The 8,340-nt window shown below is 41.1% G+C and overlaps 1 long non-coding RNA gene across 2 annotated transcripts in view; it reads right to left on the bottom strand.

Annotated features, from left to right (window-relative positions):
• Positions 1–5,242: 5,242 nt before the first annotated feature.
• LOC310756471 overlaps positions 5,243–8,340 on the bottom strand; it is an 86,684-nt gene continuing 83,586 nt past the window's right edge. For both annotated transcript variants that reach the window (XR_014544896.1, XR_014544897.1), the window contains exon 4: positions 5,243–8,130. This is a non-coding gene — a long non-coding RNA (uncharacterized lncRNA). The remainder of the gene's footprint in view (positions 8,131–8,340) is intronic.

Raw genomic sequence — 8,340 nt, 5'->3', positions numbered from 1 at the left:
TGTGTTTTCAATGAGGTAACCTGGCTGCATCAAGATTTCAGTGTGGAAGTCCAGTAGGCATCATAGAAGCTCTTCCAGTAACATTAACAGTTGCTGCACTCTGGGCTAACTCTATACCAATTACCCATCAGCACAGTGAGCAGAACACAAGTGAAGCAGAGAAAAGGCAGAAGAAGAGAGTGATAGATAAGGAGGGCAAAGCTTCTGGGACATTACAAAGGCTGTGTACACACTCCCATTTCCTCTGCATTCAGTGTGTTCCCACCACTGGTTTGGGGAGCAGTGTACATGACGTTTACAGGATAGGTATGGATTGTGGCTAACGTCATGTTTTTTCCTAAAACCAGCTTTGATATGAATTGAGAAACAACATGACTTGGGTGCATTTTAAGTTGGGAATGTGCGCACAGCCTAAGGCCTCCCCCCCCCAAAAAAAACAACCATGGTAGCAAGCTGACTTCAGCCACTCCTTCCCTCCAGCAAGGCATCTTTAGCTGCAGGCTTAAGGAAACTGAGTGGGTTGGTGAGCAAACTCTTGCAATCCTTCACAGTAAAAATGCTGCCCTCCACTACGAGTATTTCCCTGGGTATTCCTCTACGAGCTGTGGAACAGAAGCTATGGGGGTTCTTTACTACCTTTGGTGCTTCCTGTAAATGATCCTGCCTTGTGAATCACATGTCACTGGCAGAAGTATTCTGGGATAGACCTAAGAATATCGTGAAAGGTTACACCGTAGTAGGCAAAAATAGATTATCTGGCTCTTGCTCTTGTTCAAGTACAAAGACTAGAATTAGCAGGCCACACTTCCTTTTTGATTACTCCTCTGAGAAGTAGCTGCCTGTGAACAAATGCAAAACTAGAAAAGAAGAAGGAACCCCAACTTTTCAAAGGCTCATTGCTTAGGTGTTCAGCTTTCTTGATCTCGCTCCAGACAAGTAAGGGCAGTATGCAATTTGCACTGTGCACATATAAAAATCTCTCGAATGCTAATAATCTAAAATATTGTTGGGACTGTTAATTCTCAGAATAAAGAAATATTACACATTTTGTTTTGGCAAATTTGACTGTACACAAAGAATTCTGACTATGCATAGCACAAATTTAAACTCCACTACACCTCAAAGAATCCTGGGAACTGTAGTTTTACCCTGACAGAGCTACAATCCTTGCGCCCTTAACAAGCAATGTTTCCTAGAATTCTTTGAGGAAGTTATCAGCTTTAAATATGCTGTAAATGCATGGTGTGGATCTGCTCTTAATACAGCTTTACTATGAAAGACATCACAGAAAACCATTCACCACTAAAATAGTCTTGCTAGTCCATCTTAGCCTAGGAAAAGATTCTAAATGCAACCTTTCACGCTAGTGTAACAGCAACATTTTGATCTTAAGCATCCATTTCTAGATTGTTTAGTCATTTAGTCGTGTCCAACTCTTCGTGACCCCATGGACCAGAGCATGCCAGGCACTCCTGTCTTCCACTGCCTCCCGCAGTTTGGTCAAACTCATGTTCGTAGCTTTCTAGTTATTACAGACAAATTCTTCCAACCAACAGAAAATGGAAGCATTTTTATACGGTTACCTATTATCAACATGTTGCCATAACTCATAAAAGTATTTATAGGCACATGAAACGCCATGGTGCACCTGCTGTAGCAAAACCGGATGCCTTCATCTGCCGCAGCTGCAACAAAACATGTCTCTCCCGTACTGGCCTCTACATCCACAGAAGGCACTGTAACTCTCCAATGGTTTGGCTTCACCCCACAAGGCACACTCTTCTATTGTCTCCCGAGACATATAGATGCCAACAAGCACCAACAAAGGGCTTACTTCAACTCCGGGAGATATCTCCATTTTTAAAACCAGTAACTCATCCACATCATGACACTGTAAACTATTTTCAAAACTCTCCCAGGTTTCAAAAGCTTTTGTGAAGTTTTCACATAGTCAAGTACTTTTATAAGCTGTTAAAAAGAAAACATCGTAACTATGACCTCAGTCTAATTGAAATTTTACCAGGCCGAAACCAGAATAAACTATTAGTTATAAAAGTTACAGAAACTTTCCCAGTTAAGTAATTTTTAATCCACTAGATGGCACCAGCACTACAGAGAAAAAAGTTGGTCCTACAGAGTAAACTAGGTGATACCTTTTATTGGATAATGTTTGAAATTCTGGAAGCACTAGCTTTTCCCTCTTTTTTACATCCCGGAAGCTTTATAGTCTCACAATGGAGCTATGTGTATCAGAAATACTGATATTTCAGCTTCGTGAATGTGTTCATTTTATTCATAATGCTATCTGGAAAATGACACTTTTGGCAATTTCACATTTATCATATGTGCAGTTATTTTTATGTCATCTGCCACTAAAATGAAATTATTGGAAAACTAGAATACTGTCAGCTACAGCTCCCATGGCTATGTTTTTTTTTAATTAAAAAGACATTAATTCAAATTACAGAACTCCTATGTCACTTATAGTAGAACCTGAGGTGGTACTGGGGGAGGGAGTGTCTGCCCACTGATCAAATTGGTTCCTTTTACATTCAACAAATGGAGTTAGATATTGCAGGCACTAAAAATGGGTGTGGGAGAGTGCGATGAGATGACTGACACACTTGGCGTGTGGGTGTCAGGAAGGTCTGTGCCAAATTACCAAATCTTGGTAACAGGGATTTAAAAAAAAATTAAGTACAACGTAGTCTATGGTCAATTCCTTCCGCAAGTAAGATGATCACATGCACTATGTGGAAACACTTGAACTAGGAAGTCAGCAGAAAAGGAAAGAAAGAAAGAAAACAGGCTTACTGTCATGTTTTGGAAGTGAAGTCCAGGTTGATAAGTGCTTATTGAATCTGTTGCCAAGGCCAGGAAACAGCAACACAAGGTGATTGGAGGAAGAGAAAGGTCACTTTGCAGTGGGGGGGGGGGAATGAGGACCTCTGAATCCTCCCTAGGGGAAAAATACTTCTTATCATTCCACAGAATTTCCCTTACCTGATCGAAATGCAGAAATGATTGGTTCCCAAGAGAGCTGGCTCTAGCTTCCCACCCCCTCTTCAGACCAGAATAATAGGGTTAATAACAAAAGCCTAAAAGGTAAAATGGATTTAAAACTCTGAAGTGTCTGAGATGTCCTCTGAATCCTGTCATGGATGAAGTAGAGTTTCCCCATAGGGAAAAGCTCACAGATATGTCTTTAAAGGGCACCATTTCCCCTGTAGGTCTGATTTCACTGTAGCAATGGCAAAATCATTAACTGCAAGCTGAAGAATAGCAGTCCCCAGCCTTATTTGATGCCTCCCTTCAGAGTCTCTGCCTGGCAATAACCCTAACAAGATGATACATTATGCACACTTTAAGCCGGATGGTGTTTTTCAAGACTGCCTGGGAAAATGATCTCTCTTCTCTTTTCAGAGAACTGCAGAAAATTAACTATTAAATCCTGAATTATGGGGGGAAAATATCTTCATTGTCCAGGACAAAGAAGAGACAAAGACGCCTTTAAAAATGCCAACGATTCTTGGTATGATGAACTTGGAGACTGTTACTTCAATGGCTTATAGTACCACTGTTATATAGAATTTGCTTGTAGTAAAGTAGAGTGTATTTTCCAAATCTAGCCCTGTTCAGGCGTTTTCTGATGTGGAGAGATAGTTGGGTCACACATGCTATTTGCCGCCCCCCCCCCAAGTGATCTTGTCCCCTGCCAGCTCAGCCCCCACTCTGCCCATGCGCTGGGGAGAAATCTGAAGAGACACAGCCTGCGGAACTGGCACAGACTATTCTGGTGCCATCAAAGCTGCAGGTGATAGGGGCAGCCTATGTACTCAAGCTTGGGGAAGGCTAGAGCTAGGATCTAGGTTGATGAAATTTTGGAAATCTTTGAAGCGGATAAAATCTCAAATGTCAATGTAGGCTCAATAGCCACTTTTATTTAAGGTTCCTTGTGGGATATTTTCATTTCCCTATTTAACCCTATTCAGGCATGTATTCAGAGGACAGCCCATCAGCCCAAACCCATTATAATGTCCCCACTGCCCATAAGTTGCGTAGCCTCAATGCTTGTTCTATGAGCGTAGACTCTACCTATGTGATGTGAAACCATGCTGGGTTCCACATCATGGAAGGAGTCTTTTAGCTTTTGCTTCTCCCTCAGACATGTCCCTGTAATGTGTGGGGTGAATGGAGCTGAAAGATCTGGATGCAAACTTGCGCTCACCCTCCACATGATTAACTTTGGGGTCAGAATGCCACAGAATGCTAGGGCTCTTGGCTGGTGTTTATTGATATCAATACCCCACTTGCTGAGGAACTTCCTCCACAAAGCAGCTTACAATCTCAAACAATTACAGACTGCTACAGGTCCCACCCCCCCACACTTATGTGTGATTGACTCATGCGTGACTGTGGCACCGGGAAATAAATAAATAAATAAATAAATTCAAACCTGGTGGGAGACGGCTAGAAAGTCCTCGTGTCTCACAAGGAGCCCCAAAAGGATGTTAGTGAAAGTTGAGGAAGTCCCAAAGAGACCTGAAGGGCAGCAGAGCTTTGTTTAGGCCATGGGTAGGCAAACTAAGGCCCAGGGGCCGGATCCAGCCCAATCACCTTCTAAATCCGGCCTGCGGACGGTCCGGGAATCAGCGTGTTTTTACATGAGTAGAATGTGTCCTTTTATTTAAAATGCATCTCTGGGTTATTTGTGGGGTATAGGAATTCGTTCATTTTTCCCCCTTCAAAATATAATCCGGCCCCCCACAAGGTCTGAGGGACAGTGGACCGGCCCCCTGCTGAAAAAGTTTACTGACCCCTAGTTTAGGCTGCTCAGCCTCCCACCTAATAGCTGGTATATAGGGTAGCGCAGCAGCAGTAGCTGCCACTTTCCCACACATCCCACAGCTTCCAGCCGGCCCCAGAGCTTCAACTCCAGATATTTAGGTCTGGATTGGGGAAAGACGGTTAGAGAGAGCTGGAGAGTAGGAAAAATGGGCATTGAGAGGATTTTTAGAGGGTGGTCCCCACTTTCACAATTTTTGCCTATGTGTGCGGGGTCTTGAAACATATCTCCCGCTTAAGTGAGGGGACGCCTGACGTGAAGACTGCTGAATCAGTTTAGAGAACCCACATGTGCAAAAATACTACAAGCATTTTATTTGTTTATGAAAGCACGAAGTAGACACATCTTTGGTAAAGGAATTATACTTAGGAACATACAGAAGCAACAAAGTTCTCCCTCTTGTTTTAATAATGAAGGAACATGTGGAAACATCGTTGGCAATAGCAACTTCCCCAAAATGCCTTCCCCATTCTCTTCAAATTGTGCTGCTTTATTTTTGCCTCATATTTTAACCTCTCCATTATCTTAGGATTTATGTTGCATTTACAAAGGTTATTCTTCTAAGACATTTGCTGCTGATATGAGCATTTAAATTTAGATTGGTTTATATTCTAACAGAGGTGCAGTATCAGAAAATAAGTTCTGTGAAAGCCTACATTATGGTCATGGAAGGTCAAAGAAGGTTAATGAAAATGTCTTTCAGGATATTGGCACAGACGAGGCTCCCTAGAGATAGACCTAGAGTTGGCTTTTTAGTGCAAATAAAAATTTATAAGTGGCAAAAACTTCTATTAAATGCGTCTGATGATTCCGTTATGGAAATAACTTCTCAGAAAATAAATGAAAATAGAAGCATAGGATCCAAGATCTGCTGTGATTTCTGATGAAGACTAAAATTAGAGGATTTTATGTTAGCCTTTGAACTCACGTTTTTCATTATGCATTGAAAGGAAAATAGGAGTATCTGAAACAGAGGTCTCTTACATCCTCATGCTGCAAATCTAGAACCATACCAAGAAACCTCTTAGCAATAGCCAAATTGTTACTTGATTATGATTTATGTTGTGGAGTGATTATCAGATATGTTCTTGGAGCAGTTTTCCGAGTTTTGAAAAACCCTTTAGATATTACAGTTAGGATAAACATGTGAAGGGACAAGCACACTACCTCTGCCATCTGTCACTGTTCCTGCAACATTTCAACTTATGGGGGGCAAAAGTTTGAAGTGAGGAGGCTTCTAAACTTGTGGAAACACCTTGTATGTTTTAGAACCCTGGAAAACTGGGGTTCTAAAGCAGGCATAGGCAAACTCGGTCCTCCAGATGTTTTGGGGCTACAACTCCCATCATCCCTAGCTAACAGGACCAGTGGTCAGGGAGGATGGGAGTTGTAGTCCCAAAACATCTGGAGGGCTGAGTTTGCCTATGCCTGTTCTAAAGAATGTGAGGAACCTCTATGCTTTCAGAAGGCTCCTCACATAAGACCTTTAACTTCCATAAGTCAAATGGTAATGGTAATGTTGCCAGAGGGAGGCTCAGAGCCAGCGGCACTGCATGACCAATCCCCCCCAAAGACTCTGAAGATCCTCTCAACCCTCTGAGCAACCTCTCTACACATGGTAGGACTCAGCTATATAGCTGCAAATAAAATGTTTTAAGTTTGTTGTAAAGTGCATGATACAAATGTGTTCACTAGATGGAGATGGTGAGCTATGGCAAATTCAATTTTTATTTTTTTTAAAAAAGCATATTCACAACATTTTTTATATGTGTCTAGATTCCACACTACATTCGCCTCTGGACTTCAAACCTAAGGATTATTGTGATCCTGCTTTATTAATAAAGATTTGAAATCACTTGGCATAGGAGCAAAATTCTAGGGTCCAAGGTCCCTTACCACCCAATAAAATATGTGAGGGGTCTACTGGGTCTTATGGTTGATTATTTGGAGCCTCTGTTTCTGGAGCTCTTCTATATAGTATATAGTATATGATATGTATTGTATGTATGTGTATACTATATATTATCCATGCTGCCTGTATTACTGTATGTGTATGGCTTACTGAACCTCAGTGGGGCCTTCTGCACCCCTTCACCCCTTCTTCATCTTTCAGAATACTCTTGACTGTTTAGTTATTTGTGAAATGTTTGCCCATCCAGTGGATTCTTGTTTGACCTTCCTCACTGCCTCTGAGATCTGAATTATTTCCATGCTGCCTCTAACAATGGTATTATAAAGAGTTTAAAACATGCAGGCCATGTATAATGTATGTTTCCCATACCATCCAGTAAGCTTTTATATCTGGAATATACTACTCACTAGATAACACAGATGTCTGTTGGGAGTGGTTTAAGTATTATTGGCCTTGCTTCTTGGATGCATTTTTTTTTTTTTGCTCATCACCATATTTCTGCTGTTCTTTCCCACACACTTTTAGTAGGAGCTGCACAGCTATGGAAACATACCATCCATCTTTCTTTCTTAGTAAAACCCCAACATTATGTCTCACACCATCCAATAGGTTCCTGACCTTTCTAATGTTCCTTTTACCTTTAATGTAATGTGGGATAAGCTTTGAAATTATTTTGATTTACAGTGCAATCCTATTTTTGTCTACCCAAAAATATGTCCCACTGAGTTCAATGACATTTCAATACCTACTTGAATGGTAGCAAACCTCATTGAACTCAATGGGACTTATTTTTTTTATATATGCATAGGATCACACAATTAGTGCTTCAATCTGATATATGTCACAGTGAAGCTCTGAGTATCATTCACAAAACAGTGAAGAGCTGGCGAGAATTTGTTTTTTGATGGTGGGGAGGATTATTTGTTTTATTCAACTGGTTCTGAAACTCACCCCAAGATGTCTCTGGATCTTGAAATGAAGTGCACAAATGCACAAATTTGCTTTTTGAAAACCCTTCAGGGTATTTTGAATATTATTTCTTTTTATAGCAACTCATTATAGCAGGCTAGAGTTAATGTAGGAGTCCGGAAAAGTGTTTTGTCCCATTCATTGCTTTAAATATATGAGCAATCTATTGATTTAAATAGGTCCATTCATGTTTTAACATTACTTATGCATTTAAATTGCTTTCTGAATTGAGGTCAAATATGTGCTCCTTCAGTTGGTATACAGCTGTCTTGCCTTCTTCCCCAAAGCTCTCCAGGGATCATAACTGAATGCCAGCATTGATAGGTGACTGTTGTCAATGAAACTGGGAGACAGGGATGTCCTGGCAGCAGTGGCTGAAAGTGAACTGTAATAGCATTGGAAGCTAGAATGTAAAAGACACAACAAAGTCAGGAGAAAAGCCAAAGACAATGAAGTTAGATAAAACCTCTTGGGGGACAGCTATGGAAGTGGTGAAGCTAGAGGGCTGGCCCCTGCTCTCCTTTACCACAGCACTGATCATTTTGAATGACAGAAGAGGCTTGCTTATGTAACAGGGAGACATGTTTTTCATTCTCTGAGATCACAGTGGTTG

The sequence above is a fragment of the Podarcis filfolensis genome (genome assembly GCF_964270895.1).
Source record: "Podarcis filfolensis genome assembly, chromosome: 1".
In the NCBI taxonomy this organism is placed as follows: domain Eukaryota; kingdom Metazoa; phylum Chordata; class Lepidosauria; order Squamata; family Lacertidae; genus Podarcis; species Podarcis filfolensis.
Note: the sequence above shows the minus strand (reverse complement) of the source record. Positions and strands in the feature narration are given on the sequence as shown.